A 5,875-nucleotide genomic window follows, 5' to 3' on the forward strand; every position below is an offset into this window, starting at 1 on the left:
CCCGCACGGGCGGAGCCGGGCACGCCGACCTTCCGCCTCCGAGCCGGGCGGGGCCGTAAGGCCGCAAAGCTTAACGCAGAAGACGGCGATTCCCGCGCTGCCCTGGATAAGAAGAAACGAACGCAGGTCTTAAGCCTCATGATGTCTGTCTGTCTTCAGAGGCTCCTGCAAGCATCAGTAAGGCGTGCTGCACGATCACAGAATCACGGACTGCCCCGAGGTGGAAGGGACCCATAAAAATCACTGAGAAGGAGGAAGAATTCAGCACACAGTTCCAAACTGTGTTCTGTTGTTTGTTTGTTTCTTGATGTTTTCATTCTCCCAGACATCCGAGAGACACAAACCAGTGAACAGACAGGATCCCAGCTCTCCCGGTGCCAAGATGGGGATTTAATTTCACACTTCCAGCTCCGTCCCGGTGCGGGATGTTATCTGCTGTGCTGACGGAGCACAGCTGCTATATTTAGTGCTCAGATGCTCCTGCACTCTAGTCCTGTGCTTGGATCACAGTGCTGCTCCCTCTGCTCCTCTGAGATGATTTTGTCTGAAGCAAACAGGGGCGGTTTGGATGCATGCAACACCCCCAGCCCTCATCATTCCCAGGCACTCCGGGGCACATAGCTGAGTGTACTTGCAAACATCAGCAGGCAGTTCTTTGGACAGGGTGGAGAGCTGAAAACAACCTCACCATTTATGTGTGTCATGGATCTGCTGTTTCTCGTGGTAATGATTTCAGCTCTGACCTGTTTTACAGACTTTGCATTAAGAGCTGGGCTTACCTGCACCGAGTGAGACGTGGGAATAGAGAGACATCCAGGTCTGCAAGAAATGCAAGTGCTGTCTAGCAGAATGATGGAGAAAAAATTAGTCCACACTACAAAAATATACGATCCAGAGAGATTCAGCTAAGGAAATGGAAATTTAAATGAGGATTTTGTCAGTTTTTTGCTTTTAAGGAACTGTAAAATGTGAGGTTATTTCCTACACCATTGCCAAAACCTGGAGCCATTCTGCAGTGGTTACTGCAAAAGTGAACGTGGAGACAGGACTGATGAAACCCAGCCACAAAGAGCCGCTGGAGGACCTGCACAGAAAGTCATCCTTCACGAGAAGACAGAGCAGACCTTTTCTCCAGGAGTCTGAGCTCTGCAGAACTCATCACAACATGCTGCCCTTCCCTCGTTAAGGGAGGCAGCACGCAGGCTGGAGGTGATTTCATTTCACTCGAGGTGTGTGAGAGCACAGTGACACAGCCTGGGAGAAAGCAGCCCGACCAAGGAGTGACTGACATGAGCTACCTGGGACACGGCTTCAGGCTGAGAACTGCTCCCTGCAGTGGCTTTTCTCTCCCTAATGATGGAAGCTGACCCTCGTTGCAGCTAGCTGCTACAAACACTGCTTAAATTTGGGCGGTAGCTCTGATCCAAGGAAAGCTGCCCTGCACAGGGCCGCTCCAACACCAAGGGAAGCCAAAGGTGTAAGTGAGGGTGTGATGCTGCACGTTCCCTCCCTATGCTTTGGTATAACCACAGACATTTGTCTTGCTGCAAGCGAATGATACAGGGCACGGAGAGAATGAAAATAAAGCCTGGCTCCAGCTACAGCCTTGGCTGTCAGCCAGATGCTTTCATATTCGATCCTTGCTTCTGGCAAGAGGGAAATATAAAACATTTCACCTTGCTAGCTTCTTAGTGAGGAGCTACTTTTGACAATTGATTTGCATATCACATGTATAAATACTCTCCGTGTGTTTATCCTGCTCTTGCAGGAAAATGGGGTTTCCTTTCTGAAGGAGGAAATCTGTGTCAATCAGTGCTTTGTCTTGACGAAGAAACAGACAGGGTGACTTGCTGCTGACGTTCATCCATTGAAAAGATGTTCCCTTGCCTCGTTGGCATCCACAAATAAAAGATAGTAGGGATGATTGTGCACCGATTTATTACAAGCGCAATGAATGGCAACATTTCACTTGGAACAAAGGATCTGCTGCGTTCTGAAAAACGTATTTCTCCCTTAGTATTGCAGAGTCACGTAGGCAGAGCACCCTTTCCCAGCAGAAGGCAGGTTTGTGGTGCCCAGGTGATAAAACTGGAAGCTCTGAGGGTGTTGTTTTTTTTTTTTAAAGGTATAACTTCAATGCCAAGTTCACATCTGCAGGTTGCAAACATGGATCAGCTCACAGCAGTGCTGTGCACGCAGCTCCTGCGTCACACTGCTCCCAGCCCAACGCAGCTGAAGACAGCAGCTCTAATGCCCATCACTTTGCTGTGCCTGGCCTGAATCACATCCCCTTTTCTCCTCAACATTTTGTAAGAGGGGAAGGGAGAGAGGGTGAAAGACAGTCTGCTTGGGTCATCTGCATGAATAAGAGGAAGTTTTTCCCTTAATTCTAGACAGTTTTTTTAGCAAATGTCAGACATGAGCTAAAAAGGCTGTCACTGCTGAAGGCTTGCTTAGCTTGCTCCCCTGCAAATCCTAACATTAACTCTTCAAAAATGCTGGTTATTTTGAAGGTTTGCTGTTTGCTTGTTTCCTCTTTCTTCAGGAAAAAGAGAGGTTTCAACAGGAAATGGCCATCAATTGGTAGCTGCTTCTGTGACTAGATGTGGATTAATGTAAAAGAATCAGGCTCATACAGAAAACATTACACCTAGGCAACCCCAAAAGGCTTGCATCATTTACAGATATTGCCTTTTCTTTCTATAAAAGCTTAAAACCATTCCCAACCAAAGACTGCAGGTACACAGAGCACTCCAAGTTGAGCCTGGTGTCAGGCTGATGAGCACACATACTAATTGTGGAAGTGCTGACTGACTTAGCCTGATGTGAGCTGCTGGCCATTAATTACACAGGGTTGGTGTCATGCCACAAATGTCACTTGCATGGTATATGTTCAGTATGGAAACAGTCATTCATCATCTCAAGTCTGCATGGGGGAGTTTCAGTGTTAAGATATACACCCTTTTTTTCCTCTACTGTTTCCTCTTTTGAATCTAAGAAGTAGCTTTCTTTAACATAAGAAAAGTTGACTGTCTTCCAGGCTGTGGCCAACAAGAACTAGAGAGCACAGGGCAGAGCCTTTACCACGACTCAGAGACATCAGACCTCTGATATTGGATAGGGGAAAGAAATGGAAATCTAGCAAGCCTGCAAGCATTTTGGCTGTAAGTCTTGCTACCTGTCAATGGGAAGAGGCCTGGGAAGACAGCACAGAATCTTCTATGCTGGCAAGATACAAGATCCATTACACGGAACACTGGATCCAAAGACAGCAGATACAGAGAGGCACAGTCTTATGCTTCCTCTAAAGTCCTAAATTAATCAGTGCTAGCTTGCCTTGATCAGTGTCATCTTACTGCTCCATATTACGTCATATTTTAAACTCCCCAGACAGAGAAATTAGATTTATGCACTTACTGTGCATGCTGACGAACACGTCCCTGCCTTACCCTCCAATGCCCTGCAGCCCTTGTTGCCTGCAGAACAACAGACGCACATCTTGCTAACGACGGCCACTAGCTTGGAAGATGTGCCCTTTGAATTTCATCCTTTGTATGAAGGCACAAGTTGGAAGTTGCTCTGAACCAGAACCCTCCTCAGAACAGCCTACATCAAATTCAGACTTGTCAAATCAGCGACTGATCAAACTGTTCCACTTTCTCTGAGGAGCAAAGCAGACACAGTAATGTGGTCTTCAGTGCCTTTGACTGCATGTGTGAGTGGTGACCATTTCCATCAACTCAAATGTACATTTCTGCTGGATGTTTTGATTCCTTATCTTCAAGTCATCACAGCTCGTTGACTGAATTCACATGTAAGGATTTTGACTCTGCCACGGCAGTTTTCACAAGGCAGACTGCGAAGCTCCCTACAGGGCCTTCCAAGAGCTTTCCTTTGTAGCAATAAGGAGCAAGAAGCACAGAGCCCAGACAGCTGCTAACAATGGAAGTTGCTCTCAACCAAGAAAAAACATTTCATCCCTCAGTAAGTGTGCATAAAAGCACAAGGGAAGAATGCAGAATAATTTACCACAATCCAATACTACCTAAAGTTAGACAGAAAACGGCCCACGCTACTGCAGGACCTTGTGGGACTCCCTGGACGGAGTTCATTGAATAATTTCCATACAGTTGTAAAGAGCTTGTGTGCATTAGGCAAGACACTCAGAAGTAACTTGCACCAGAGCAGACTCACCCCAATTCCACCCATATCCCCAAGACAGCTCCCAGCTGGCAGCTGCTGCTCTAGCACTTTGCCATTCAGCTACTCCAGAGCAGACCGTCCATGTCAGCTCCTCACCAGGGCTCTGGAGGTCGGCTCCAGGAGCAGCTCCTGCCTGCAGCCATGCTCAGCTCAAGCAGTGAGCAGGGCTGCTTCAGCACAGCTTCACTTGATTCTGGTTCCCTTATGTCAGTTGTTGTGTAATCACCAACTAACAGGAAGGAAGAACCCAACCTACATTCAGTAGGCCATGCAATTAGGTGAAATAAAGAATTTATCAAAAGCAACGAGACTTCTGCTTGCTCACAAACCCAGTAACAGCCCTTCTCTGCCCGCTTGGCTCTCCCTGCTGCTGCCAGACACAGCACACAGCCACCTTACCAGAACCCACAGGGCTCAACAGTCCATTACCAGCCCTGGTTCTGCTAACAGAGCTCACGTTCCAACAGCATGCATATTTCAGAAATAGTCACTCAACGTTAGCAGCACTTCTGTTACAACTCCAGTGTATCTTCAGGCAGGTCCTCCCAATAAGGAAAAGCTATTTCTAATGACAGCTTTATTCAACAAGGCCATAACCAGAAGCCTGGGTGAACCTTGCTGCAATTCCTCTGTGGCACTACCCTGCTCACTTCTCTGGATGTTATTAGCTTTATTCCACAGGCAACTGACAGCATCTCAGAAATTAAGACGTGTACAAAAACAAGATTTCAACATCATTAAAAAGATTGATTTTCCGAGTTAGAAGGAAAGCATCACCAAGGCTGTTCCAATACAACTGTTCCAGTGCAAAAAAATGGTTAAGTGCTAAGTTTCTGAAGAAGCAGAAGCACCTGCTCTAGAAACAGGCAAGACTCAGAAACAAAACTGCATTGCAAAGCAGTGCAATGCTTTGTGTCTCTCACTCTTGATTCCAGAGATTCATGAGATGCTCTTCACAATCAGTGCAGAGGGCTGGGGAAAGGATGCAGCTCCCTATTAACCCACAGCAGATTCACATCATCCCAAGGATTTCTATAGCTTACTTATTAACATTATTAAGACAAATACTCATGCTAACAAGTAGCTGCATATATCATTACTACTTGGTCTGAGTATTTTCAGAGATGTAGTGCCCACAGCCAGCCACATCTGGGCTCTGAGGAGAAACTGAAGCCTCTCAGGCATAAAAAAACCCAAAAAAACTGCTAAGGAGAAATCAGTGTTTTGCTGCAAAACATGTTTCACATTGCCAAACAGCCAGTGACCCATTTCTGGAGGAGGCAGAAGTTGGCAGAAAACAGCCATAAATAATGAAAAAACATAACTATACAGAACTGAGATAGATCACTTATACAGAAGCTTGCCACTGACGCCAACACACACAAGCATCGTCAATACTTTAAGTATCAAGTACCAAACTGATTGCCAAATGCAACTGCAGCAATTTCACTTACTGGAGAAAAAGGGAGCAGTGTGAACACAAGAATCAGGACGAGCCATTGAAGCAAAGAGTTTGCTTGAGCCCAGAGACTTCCAACATCACGTATTTTATGTGCAGCGCAAGCTGTGGCAGAAGCACAACAGTTGGCCTGATAACCAAAAGACAAATGATCTGAGTGCCACCACACATCATGTAAGTATGAATCTGAAAAATGATTTCACAATACCAATA

This window comes from Meleagris gallopavo, chromosome 20, assembly GCF_000146605.3.
Source record: "Meleagris gallopavo isolate NT-WF06-2002-E0010 breed Aviagen turkey brand Nicholas breeding stock chromosome 20, Turkey_5.1, whole genome shotgun sequence".
Classification (NCBI taxonomy): domain Eukaryota; kingdom Metazoa; phylum Chordata; class Aves; order Galliformes; family Phasianidae; genus Meleagris; species Meleagris gallopavo.